Below are 13,305 nucleotides of genomic sequence, written 5' to 3'. Positions count from 1 at the left end.
AAAAAAAAAGTAAAGAAAACAAGTTACTTTACTTATTTATAGAAGCTTTTATTTCTTTCATTTTTTTATTGTTGGCAGTATTACAGATGTCTCCCATCCCCCCCCCTTTAATCCCCTCTGTCCAGCCCCTACCACCACCCTATTGTCCGCGTCCATGGGTTATGCATATCCTATATAATAAAGAGGTAATATGCAAACTGGCCCTCGCACAAGATGACTGCCTCCATGTGGACAAAGATGGCCGGCAGGGGAGGGTAGTTGTGAGTGATCAGGCCAGCAGGCCAGGGCAGTTGGGGGCGACCAGGCCAGCAGGGGAGGGCAGGTGGGGGCAACAAGGCCGGCAGGGGAGGGCAGGAGGGGGCAACTGGGCCTGCAGGGGAGAGAGGGTAGTTGGGAGGGACCAGGCCTACAGGGGAGGGCAGTTAGGGGCAACCAGGATGGCAGGGGAGGGCAGTTGGGGGAGACCAGTCTGGCAGGGGAGGGCAGTTAGGGGCAACCGGGCCTGCAGGGAGGGCAGTTGGGGGTGACAGGGTCTGCAGGGGAGGGTAGTTGGGGGCAATCAGGCCAGCAGGGGAGCAGTTAGGCATCGATCAGGCCAGCAGGGAAGTGGTTAGGGGGTGATCAGGCTTGCAGGCAGGCGAGCGGTTGGGAGCTAGCAGTCCCAGATTGTAAGAGGGATGTCCCAGATTGGAGAGGGTGCAGGCTGCGCCGAGGGACACCGCCCCCTCCAGTGCACGAATTTCGTGCACCAGGCCTCTAATAAGTATATAAGTTCTTTGGTTTCTCTCTCCTCGTCACCCCACCACCACTTTTATTTCTTAAATCTGTGATAAAATTAAGAATAAATATTTCCCCAAAAAGTAAACACTGAAAAAAATTCAAGATTTTAATAAACTGATATTCATTCAACAAATCTTTTCAAGCCTTTTTTGAGTATCAGGTTATTAGGGATATAGTAGTAAAAGAAGACAGAAATCCTTGCCTTCCCAGAGCACTCTATTTTATGACTATAAAAGTATAAATCGTTTTAATAAGTTTTTAAAAATCACTAATTCAAACACCATATAATAGTTTCTAATTCCAAAAAGAAATACCCATCATTTTCCTATAGGTTTCTTCAATTGAGTCGTTTGTTCTCAAAGATAACCCAGATAGTAAGTAGCATAGCAATCAACTTTTTTAGATATTCAAGCAGCTATAACTCATCAATAATTATAAAAAATTTTATCACCTTCTCCATTGAAATTAGAATTGTACATGAGATGATCAAGGGTTAGGTTAGACTGCATTTTGAATCAAGACATTAGGATCCTATTCCCACCATCATCAGAATGAGTGTCAGTCAAACCAGTTTACTAGGTGTACCAGTTAATAATGCAGATTTTTATCAATAGATGGAGTTACACATATGTTGATATATATGTGATTTGATATGTATGCTATTTTGTTGTATTGACGGCAAGCTTCAAAACTTCATATGTCAAATTTGCTGAAAGTGTTAACATCATAGATATTTTTACACTTAAAAATGTTGAATTTCGTGCCAAAAAAAAAAGAGCATTTGCAGGAAGTTTTAATTCATTACTTTATTTTGAAGAAAAAGTTATAGTAAGTATACTTTGGGAAGCTTATGGTGAACACGCTCCATCTCAAGATACTTGTGAACGCTGGTTTAAACGCTTTAAAAGTGATGATTTCGATGTGAAAGACAAAGAAAGTCCAGGTCAACCTAAAACGTTTGAAGACCAACAATTACAAGCATTATTGGATGAAGATGCTTGCAGAAAGATTCAACGTTGGTCAGCAAACAATTTCCGATTGTTTACAAGCAATGGGAAAGATTTTAAAGGAAGGAAAACAGGTGCCACATCAACTGAACGAAAGACAAATGGAAAACCAAAAAGTCATCAGTAAAATGTTGCTTCAACAGCATGAAAGAAAGTCTTTTTCTGCATTGAATTGTGACTGGTGATGAAAAGTGGATTTATTTTGAGAATCCCAAATGCACAAAATCGTGGGTTGATCCATGTCCACCATCAACATCGACTGCAAGGCCAAATCGCTTCGGAAAGAAGACAATGCTCTGCATTTGGTAAGATCAGGAAGGTGTGGTGTATGATGCGCTTCTAAAACCAGGTGAAACCATTAATACTGATCACTACTGACAACAAATAATCAATTTGAACCACGTTTTGATCATAAAACGACCAGAATGGGCCAGAAGACACAGAAAATTAATTTTGCTTCACGATAATGCACCATCACACACTTCAAAAGATCTTGCCTGGGAAGTATTAACCCACCCGCCGTATTCACCAGACCTTGCTCCTTCAGAATACCACTTGTTTCGATCGAGGGCACACGCACTTTCTGAGCAGCCTGAAAACAAGAAAAGTTCTATTGGGACGGTATCCACAAATTACCTGAAAGATGGGAGAAATGTGTAGCTAGCGATGGACATTACTGTGAATAAAGTACTTCTGATGTTTCTCTTGAAATTATAGTGTTTTCTTTGATTACAAAATTCGCATTATTAACCAGTACACCTAGTACATCCTGAGGTAGCCAACCAAACTGCATCTATCAGAATCCATGTCCGGCTATCTTCTGTCTGGAGTTGGACAGAGCAAGCCTATCTTTTCTTTGTAACTGACCATCTGTAGACTTGAAGGTTGACCTTAGCCAACCATGTTCCAAATTTCATGCAGAAGATGATTCTGAGATTATAATGCAGCAACAAAAGAAAGGAGGAAGTCTATTTCCAGTCATCTCTAAGACCAGTCTGACCTGTACACCTGATGTTAATATTGTAAAGCAACAGTTTTCCCTCTAAAGCCTGAAGCGGGTTTATGTCACCTGCAGGCTACTACAACCAGCAAGTGAAGATGTCCGGTACACAGGTGGACATACAGCTCTGTAGCCAAGCAGCAGCTTTGGAATCATCAGCAATTATAACTAAAGCAATGAATGCCAAATTCTAGGGAAAGCACTATCATGTGAAGCCAAGAGACTCTAAGAAACAGCAGCATTTAAAGGATGATTAGAGAAAGGGAAGTTTACAACGGAGGATTGGGTGTTATCAGAAAGAAAGAGGACGAAAACTAGCTAATGTAGTCTCACTGGAGCATGTTTAAGAAGGAACTGAGGCCTGGCCGGTGTACTAAGTGGTTAGAGCGCCGACCCTCACACCAAAGGGTTGCAGGTTTGCCCCCCCACCCCTGGTCAGGTCACGTACAGGAGGCAACCAGTTGATGTGTCTCTCACATCAATGTTTCTGTTTCTTTCCCTCCCTTCCATTTCTCTGAAAAATAATGGGAAAACTATCCTCTGGTAAAGTTTAACAAAAAACCAACCAGCCAAACAAACAAAAGGAAGTGGCTACCAGTATTAACTGCCTCAGTGACAACAAAGACTGAGAAGTGTGATGCAGACACTGGTGGCCTGGCGGTAGCAGTTTTAGTGAAGTAGTATTGGCAGAAATCAAATTAGAGTGGTTTGAGAAGTGAGTGAAGGGAGAAAAGCAGAGTTCAAGTATAGAAAATGTTTGCAAGAATACTGGATCTTAACTTTTAAAATACAGGGTAGGAGGTAGAGGAAGGAAAAAAAAAAGCCATCCTTGAAATGAAAAGATCAAAGATGTATTAATTTGATATTCAAAGAAAACATTTTTGCCCCAAGTGGTAAACGATCAATCACATATTTATAAATGTTTGAAAGAGCTGTCATTCATTTATAAGCTATGCCAACTCTATATCAATAATAGGTATATTACAGGATCACAAAACCCTGAGCATTAAGTGAAATAAAATTTATGTTCACACAAAAATGACATGTTAAGTTTTAAGCATATGTTCAAGGAGGAAAATCAGAAGGAAGAAAATTTATATTCTTGCCATAGTTAAAATTTATTTTCAAGCAGGGATGAACATTCCTCATCTCACTTAAACTCCAAACTAGGAAGTGGCAGTCTTGAAATTGGCTTTGTCCACTGAATTAGGAAAATACTGTGAAGTTTATAAGCTTAAAAGAACAGTATGTTTCATATATTTCCTTCCTAGAAAGAATGTAAGAGCAAAAGGCTAAATTCACAATATCACAAACATCATTTCAGTGTTGCTATTTGACAAGTTTAATTCCAACCTGAATCAAAGACCTTGGGCATTAAGAATTCATTGTGAAATAAAATCTCCTTTAACCAATTCTATGAGAACAAACATTCCTTTGTTTAAACTGAAAATTCTTTATACTCATCATTGTTGTAGCACAGTCAGATATGGAGCTACTCTGAGGTTTCCAAATCTACTATATTTGAAATATGATGTTTTAGAGAGATATGGAGCTACTCTGATGTATTATCTGATTATTTCCATCATATTTTCTCATCTACATATAAAGCTAGACAATTTCCTTTTTACGTATAAATTATCTTTGCCAGAAATCACCTTTAAAATTAATTTTACCATTGGAAGGTGTATTTTCTTTTATTTCTTCTGTTTAATACTTAAAATAAATGGCTTCCTAATTTATAATCCATACGTAATCCTTTGTCACCCCACATTTTCCCAAATTCAAATTTCCTTCCCAATTAGAGTGAAGCTATCCCTTATTTTGAGAATTTTAAATAAAAGTTTTTCCCTACTCCATGTACTATGAAAATGACATTCACAGTATTCCCTCTTTCTTAATGGTTAATGTAAGAATGACTGTTTAAAGTACAGTAATTTGTGCTTCTATTTTCATAGATGAGACAGAAAGGATATACAGCTTTAGTTAAGCATTTCCACCTAGAAAATAGATCTGCGGAAATGTATATTCAAACACCAAGGGGATGTTTGTAACTCCACCTGTTTTTATTAAGTAAATATATAAACCTTAAGATGTTTCAGACATGCCTCGGACTGTCAAACAATACATTTTCCATCTTATTGCTCTTCTAAAAAACTTCCTTTTTAGAATTTTTTTTCACAAGTGTAAATACTTAAAAACATTTCTATATAAACACCTTTAGAGAAGTATTGAATTCAGAACAAAGTATTTCAACACTGCCACTAATATACTTCTTCGACTGAAAGTTGCTTAAAATATATCCATATTGAAAACTTGATACTTTTTTAAATCTTAAGATAACTAGAGCAGTGTTTCTTTGCAACATCAACATCTGAACTTGGCTTTAACACAGCTCAGCACATTCCACACATAAATAAGGACTCAGACTGGTCTACTGCACCAGAGAGTATTTCACAAACGCATAGATTTTAGACATAAGATTTGAGCAAAGCTTGAAGAGAGTTATCAAGCCACTTAATGACTGGCAGAGCATCCTTGACAGGCATGAGTGAAAGAGTGTAGTAGTACCTTGTGTCAAAAATAAAATACTCGCCACCATCAGCTTCCTTCCCTCCTCACCTTCTGCACCTAAATCAAATGTTGCAGGTATTTATACTTCTATGAACAGTTGTGTTACTAACAATTTAAAGAATTTATGTTCCAACATCCTACCCACAATTTAATAAAACTGTTTTTTAGGCCAAGGTCTAAAGAAACAATAATAAAGCCTTGATTTGAAAAGCAGGACAATGATGCATACCTTTAGCCAGTCTGAGCCCTTATTTATGTGCGGAATGTGACACTGACAGTGTAGCATTATCTATATAAAATAAAACCCCAATATGCAAATAAACCGTGTGGCAGAACAACCGGTCGCTATGATGTGTGCTGACCACCAGGGGGTGCGTGCGGAACATGGTGGGCGTTGGCTGCAGCGGGATGGTGGAGCAGGTGAGCAGGGGTGCTAGACCAAGGAGGGGCACCAGTCACTGTCATCGGGGTGAGCCTCTGGTGGTTACTGAAAATTCTTTGGTCCCGTGCAGCGCTCGCACCTGCTGCCGGCGCCTGGTGCCGGCCCTGATCACTCGGCGCCATCAGCGGGTGCCAATAGCGGCTTCCGGCGCCTATCATCCCTCAGGGCTTCTCCACCTCCCCCTGTTCTTGAGGCCCGGCAGGGGCGCAGAGGATGGGCCAAGAACCGCCCCTATGCCCACCGCAGCCTCGCAGCCCACAGTTCCTTTCAAGGTGCACGAATTCGTGCACTGGGCCCCTAGTATTTTATAACTGGTGAGAGAGCTTGTCACTTGCCCAAGCTAAATTTATAAAAATTAAAGAAGTACTAACAACTGCCACAGAACTTTTATTTTAAAGTATACTAGTAAATTGTAAACTTTTTATTCTGTTTCACACAAATTAAGCATGCTTAATACCTCGAGTTGACATATTTCAGGTTTTAAAAATATACATTTGGCTATGCTGCCACTAAGAGCAGTTTGTATTTGCTAGTCCTCAGATAATCACAAGGTAAAGTTCACAAATTCAAGTGTAAGTTTTAATTTAATTCCTTGTCTTAGATTCTCATACCACATGGATAGTACACATTTATATTACACAATGGCATGTAGGTGCAAGCTTGCAAAGATGCTATGGTTTAGAAATGTAGACTGAACTAGTCAGCCTAGGTTTGGATCCTTGATTCCTCCACTCACTAGCTATATGATCTTGAGCAAATTACTCAACCTCTGCGTGTCTCACTTTGCTGTTCTATAAAATGGAGTTTGTAATTATATCTACTTCAAAAGTTTATGTGAGGATTAAGTGAGCAAACTTAAATTGCTTAGATTAGTGCTTGGCACACAAGTTTAAAGAAACGTTAATACTTTGTTACTCTGACCATCATCATTCTTGTCATATTTTTGTGCTTCACCCAGAGAACTGAGCAGAGACAAGCTTCCTTGATGCTTACCTGAGCAAATGGACAAAAATTGTTATGGTCAACTTCCTTTTCCTAGATGGAGCAGCACACATACAAAAATACATAAGTCTATTTATTATAATTTAGGTAAAAGGAAAAGTGAAATAAGAGAAGTATTAAGGTATAGTCAAGAAAATAAAACTTACTTAAGCCAATTAAACTAATCCCCTTGATAGCAATGGCATATTTTCCTCAAAAGCAAATTTAAATGTATATATAATTTGTATGTTAATGCATACAATAAAATTAGCAATATGATGATTTTCAGTGGATAGCTAAATAAGTAATTCTAACTTAGTTCAGCTATTAGTTATTAATTTTTAAAAATTCATATCTTCATATCATACATTGTTTAGTCAGGTTTTCTCAGACTAGAAGGCCTTGGACATCAAAGGATTAAATTTTCAGAAGGGAATGTTAGCTCAATACCTAATTACTGCCTGAACTGGCTGCCAAGTGTGTTTTGCAAAATAAAGGATGAGGAGAGGTAATTAAAAGGCCTAAAGAATGAGAAGTATGTGTAATTTGTGCTTCTTGGTCAGGACTGGAATCCCCTATCAATCTCTAGGGGACATGCAAGTCAACTGAATACAAACTACAGTCACTTATCTGGATGTGGAGCCAGGTAAAGTGAATAGCAGTCTTTGATACTGTGTTTCAGATGCATCCCAAGAGAGGAAAAATATCATTGTGATTTACATTTGATTCCTAGCTGCTTTGTGACAAATGCTTTAGAACTTTTTGTTAACTTGATATTTGCTCCAAATAAATTAGGTATTTTCAGCTGCCACTCCTTTTTTTGGCTGGGAGAAACTAATACACAATTCATTTGCTGACAACTATTGTCAATATTATCTAAAAAGCTCTTCACCCCAACATGGCCACAAAAATTGTATCACCAAAGTGTCTAATTTATAATCATACCTGGCAGAAGGTTAGAGATGACTTATGTTATTAGCTTATCAAGTTTTCTCTCAAGTCAAACATCAAATAATAGATAGTCTCTAGCACCTGATACAAAATGTGCTCTAATTTTAAAATGGTTCAAAGATCTTCTTGCGAAAGAAACTAATATCTAGAGAAAAAAACTTTAGCTCTAAGAATTACATATATAAACAGTGTCTTTTAAGTTCCAGGCGCAAATGATGAGCATAAACAAAAAAGCTTACATTTTACTTATATATTTCATTAGTAAGTTAAAGATAAACAATGACCAAACCTGTGACAGATGCATGCCCACTGCTAAAGATTAACCAGACTGTACAATTAATGTAAGCTTTGGAGCTCAGTTAAACACATAAATTGTTTTGTCAACGGTTGCTTAGGTCTTCATATGGTTGACTCTAAAGCTACATAGGTATTCTATTCTTAGGGTGTACAGTGAAGAGAGAAAAAAACAAATGTAGAAAAAAGTAAGCCTAATATAGTTATACTAGAGGCCCAGTGCATGGACTCATGCATGGGTGGGGTCCCTTGGCCTGGCCTGTGCCCTCTCACAATCCGGGACCCCTCGAGGGATGTCAGACTGCCGGTTTCGGCCCGATCCCTGCAGGACAGGCCAAGGGTCTCTAGTATGTATATAAGATCTTTGGTTAATATTCTTCTTGCCCTCCCCCCTCCCATCTTTCCTCTGAGATTCATCAGTCTGTTCCATGTTTCCATGCCTGTGTGCTGAGCGTCTGCCCCCTGGTGGTCAGTACGTGTCATAGCTACCGGTCAAACAGTCGGCCGGTTGCTTAGGTTTTTATATATATAGATGGCCTGTCACTAGGGAAAGGAAGCTGGGCGTTGCTACGTGACGTCATTACCCGGTACCCACAGCCACCGTTTCTGGGCTGGGCTCTGGATGCATTTTGTGCTATGGGGTCTCGTCAGCGTCGGCTGCGATTTGGTGGGCTGTTGCTCCAGGGTGGTGGCAGAGCCTGTGTCCCACTTGGGGGAAGCCAAGTGTTGCTTTGTGGGCACCAGGTCCGCAGTGTCATTTCTTTGTGTGCATCTCAGCAGCTCCTGCATTGAGCGTCTGCCCCCTGGTGGTCAGTGCGTGTCACAGTGACCAGTCGGAAGGTGGGAAGGATACTTAACATGTTAGCCTTTTATATAGATAGATAGTACTACAAGTCCTAGCTAGCCATAGCAATCAGACAAGAAGAAAAAATAAAAGGCATACGAATTGCAAAGGAGAAAGTAAAACTGTCATTATTCGCAGATGACATGAAACTATACACAGAAAACCCTCAAGACTCCACCAAAAAACTGCTAGATTTAACAAATGTAGCAGGATACAACATCCAGAAATTGATGGCCTTTTTATACACCAATAATGAACGCTCAGAAAGAGAAACTAAAAAACAATCTCATTGCCCTGGCTGGTGTGCTCAGTGGTTAGTGTTGAATGGTTGGTATAAGGACGTATCTGTTAGGATGTTTTCATATACACGTGAGGTAAAATTCAAAGCCAGCTGGATTAAATAAGGAATTGGGGGAAGACTTGATCTAGCAGCCCAATTGAGCTGACTAGGGTATGCTTTTCCTCTGCACTACTCCTCCTGTGTTGGCTTCTTATTCAACTAACTTTTCTTTTATAATCAGAAGATAGCTTCCAGGAATTTAATAACTGTACATTTTCAGGCTGAAATACAGCATAAGAAAATAAGTGCCTTTATCCCAGCATTTCTAGCGAAAGTCCCAACATCTCATTCTGATTGATCTGGCTTAGATCACATGCTTGCCATGATGGCCTTAGGTTAAGACACATGTTCCATTCCTATAATCTCTTCATAACATTCATTAAAGACAACACATTAAAGCTGATCTTAGTGATGTAAACCTTTGATATTACTAAATAATGGTATTACCTAATTAAAACTGATGGGTCAAGCACATCATATAACTTTCTACATCTTCATAAAGTTATTCCCCCAGATTTTAAGCATAACCCATCAAGACAAAAAAAAAAAAAAAAAAAAAAAAAAAGCAAATCCTTCCCTGAATGTGAATCTCTTTTTGAAGGATTCAGAAAGTGCTACCAGCTTACAATGCAGTTTTATAGTTAACAGAACTGAAAGCAACACCATAGAATTTTCAGGAAGAAAAAGAGGCTCTTATACCACTTTTCCAAGATTATAATAACAGAATTTAAAGGAAACAGAAAAGAATATAGATGTCTTGAGTTAGGCAAAATAAATAAATAAATAAATAAATAAATAAATAAATAAATAAATAAATGTATGTTTTGTTTCATAGAGCTTTGAAATACAAGCAACTAAATAATCCATCCTGTACTTCAAGACTCCTCTCACCATATACTAGACCATCACCAAACCGGCCCTGTCCCCAAGTCTCCCACTTCCTGTCACCCTGCCTACACACACACTCTCACAATTAGGTCCTAAGAACAAACAGAGATGCACACTTTAGGGAGTTTTTTGCAAATGCACATTCCAAAGCCAAACAAACCAATTAATCCTGATCATACTTCTTACAAGCTATGTCCTTCATTCCTATAATTAGCACAGAAAATAGAAGGCAAATTATTCTGTTTTTACAACAGAGAAGAATGCAAAATTTATTAGACTGAAAGCCAATACTCAAATATATAGGACAGGAGCTGATTTTCATGGTAAAATTGAACAAACACAAAAGGCTAAATTCAAGCAACATTTTTAGAGTAGAACTAATCACTTGAAAATGTGTTACACACCAGTCATCTTAAATCAAAAGCCGAACTTCACTCATAATCCTAGAAGGAAGCAGTGTGGTTAAAGATAAGACTGTGAATTAGAAGAAAATCTCTATAATAATTTAATTCTGTGGATTGGTTTTTCAAATACTATTCAAATAATTCAATTCAATAAATAGGCACTGGTGGCTTTATTAAGAAGAACGTACTAGTGTTAGACACAGTAAGGATATAAACATAGCCCTTGACTTCACAAAGTGTATAATGTGCTACAAAGGCAATATACACAAGCATAAATTACCAGAAAGCACAGGACATAATCAAGTAGAAATGCATGAGGCACAAAAAGATTGTAGGTAATCAAAAAGGGGAGAAATCAAATACATCAGGATGATTTCCACAGCAAATAACAAAGCATCGAAGGGCAAAATTACTTAAACAATAAGGAAATTTGTTGTCTCACATAACAAGGAACCCACAATTAGGGAGGTTCTATTAAATGGGGTTTCAGTTCTAGTCTGTGGAATTGTCTTGCCTCTGTCCTCCTTTACAGAAGGGCATCACCTTCAGGCTAGTAGCCAAGATGAATACAGCAGTTACAGATGTTACAACCTGATAAAACAAGCTGTAGGGAGAAGAGGGACCATCTCTTTCTCTCACTTCCTTCTCAAAAGTAAAAAAAAATTCCTTCCCAGAAGTCTCTTGCAGACTTCCCTTTTATTTTCAATTGGCTAAAACTTGGTCTCATGCCCATTCCTAAAATAATCACATCCAAAGGCAATGAGACCTACCATAACCAAGTTCAGAATGGATGCTGGTAACTATCATGACCATCACTTCATTTTCTGTTGTTGATGTTGTCTACAGGGCGCAATGGCCATAATAAGGATAAGTCCTCCAAGCATACTGAGTTTGTTCATAGAGTATTTTGCTGCAGAACAACACAGTTGCTGGCCTAGTGCATATGTTATGTGAACCATTCTTTCTAGATTTTGTAGAAATCTTCCTCTGTATTCTGAGGTAATATAGCAGAGGCAGCTACAGAAGGAGAAGGCCTAGTTTCATCTGTTACCACACTTGGGTAGAAGGCACGCTTTGGTGGGGTTCCTTGTATATATGCATTGATCGTAAGTACAGACAAGAAACATCTCTCTGGATTTTGTCAACCTTGGTCCCTAGTAGTGTCATCTTGGCATCAAGAAGCTTCAACTGCTTGCCCATGTTTGCATGTAGATCATTCATCTTCCTCCCCGATCGCTCTACTATTGAGATAGATTTGTTGTGGATGGCATGTTTCCCATCACTTGATGGGCTGTCAGATGGTTCATTATTTCTTTTCCTCATTGTTCATGCAACACGCAGAGTCATTTCTTCTGTGGTAACTTCTTCAACTATTGGTTCTCAAAAGTCTAAGGAAGGAGTCTGGTGATCGGTCTAGGATTCTTCCTCCGCGATCAATACAAGATGTGCATGGTACGATAGACCTGTTGGTGGGTTGGCAGGTGACAGGGATAGTTGTTGGGGACCTTGGGGACCATCAGGTGGGACCGTGTGTATTTTTTGTTGTTGTTGTTTTTTATGTGTGTGGGCTCAGCCATCCTGCATCTTTAAAGATGATTTGGGGTTTTTTTTAGTCATCTGCTATTTGCCAAGTTGGTGACCTGCTGCATGGTCTTTTGTGTGCCTTCAATGATGCAGCTACTATATCCAGTGTAATGCCACATGAGTTAAGAATTGAGGAAATTCAGAGTTGAGAAATGAGGAATTAAAAGTAGTTCCAATAAATAAAGCAGAAGTTTCTAACATAAAACTTTTGGTGGACTGATTGACACCAATTTTTTTTTTAAGAGGATGCAAAGGAAGATTTATGGGAAACATTCTTGTTTCAATCCTCAGATTGATCAAGCAAGGTAAAGGGAAAATGTAGTGCTATAAGTCATCTGCAAACCATGCAGTAAAAAGATGGCAGGGGTGCCCTGGCTGGTTTGGTACATTGGTTAGAGCACTGGCCCATGGACCGAGGAGTCATGGGTTCGATTCCTGGTCAAAGGCTTGGTTGCAGGTTCCATCCCCAGTCCCAGTCGGGGCTGGTGCAGAAGGCAACCAATCCATGTGTCTCTCTCATGTCGATGTCTGTCTGTCTGTCTGTCTGTCTCTCTCTCCCCACCCCCCCCCCACCCCCATATCCTCGAGTGAGGATTAAATATATATATATGGCAGGGCTTGGTCTATTTAACCCATTTCATCTTCGAAACGCACTAAACAGAGAAGCCTTAAATGGGACCAACACTCAACATATTATTTCAAGGAAGACAGGTCTTGGAGGATGGCATCATTTGGACTGGTGGAAGAAATAATAAAGAAAAACACAGAGGCAAAGGAAGAGATGTACCTAATTGAAGAAGAAAGTGAAACTGTAATCATAAACACACTGTTAGAAGCAAAGAATTCTCTTAAACTGGACTGCTGTCATTATCATACAAAAGTTAACTTACTATTTAACAGTCAGTAAATGGTAAGAATGTAGGATGAGGAATCCTCTTTTTAAGGAAAAGATTTAAGTTATCAGCAGGGATATTCAGACTCACCACTCCTTGTCAACAGAGTCATCCACGTAGCTCTCTCTGGGTCGAAAACATTCCATGTTATGCATAGAAATGACTGCAGACTCACTGTCAGTAGTTGTTCCTTGAAGGTTTCTTCTCACTTGGGTTGAAGTTTCACTCAAAAATCCACAGACTCACAACAGGACCTATCTGCAAATGAAAGCGAACAATTAGGAGGAAAATGTTGCAGGGATGCCCAGCCAGTGTGGCTCAGTGGT

At 39.1% G+C, this 13,305-nt stretch overlaps 1 protein-coding gene across 3 annotated transcripts in view; it reads right to left on the bottom strand.

Moving 5' to 3' along the window:
- The window catches only part of CDC42SE2 (CDC42 small effector 2), a 99,911-nt gene that overhangs the window by 33,736 nt on the left and 52,870 nt on the right, over nucleotides 1–13,305 (bottom strand). For all 3 annotated transcript variants that reach the window (XM_079771759.1, XM_079771758.1, XM_079771757.1), the window contains exon 2: nucleotides 13,070–13,237. The gene's annotated coding sequence lies outside the window, so the exon portion shown is untranslated. The remainder of the gene's footprint in view (nucleotides 1–13,069; nucleotides 13,238–13,305) is intronic.

Source organism: Cnephaeus nilssonii (assembly GCF_951640355.1).
Source record: "Cnephaeus nilssonii genome assembly, chromosome: 5".
Classification (NCBI taxonomy): Eukaryota; Metazoa; Chordata; class Mammalia; order Chiroptera; family Vespertilionidae; genus Cnephaeus; species Cnephaeus nilssonii.
Note: the sequence above shows the minus strand (reverse complement) of the source record. Positions and strands in the feature narration are given on the sequence as shown.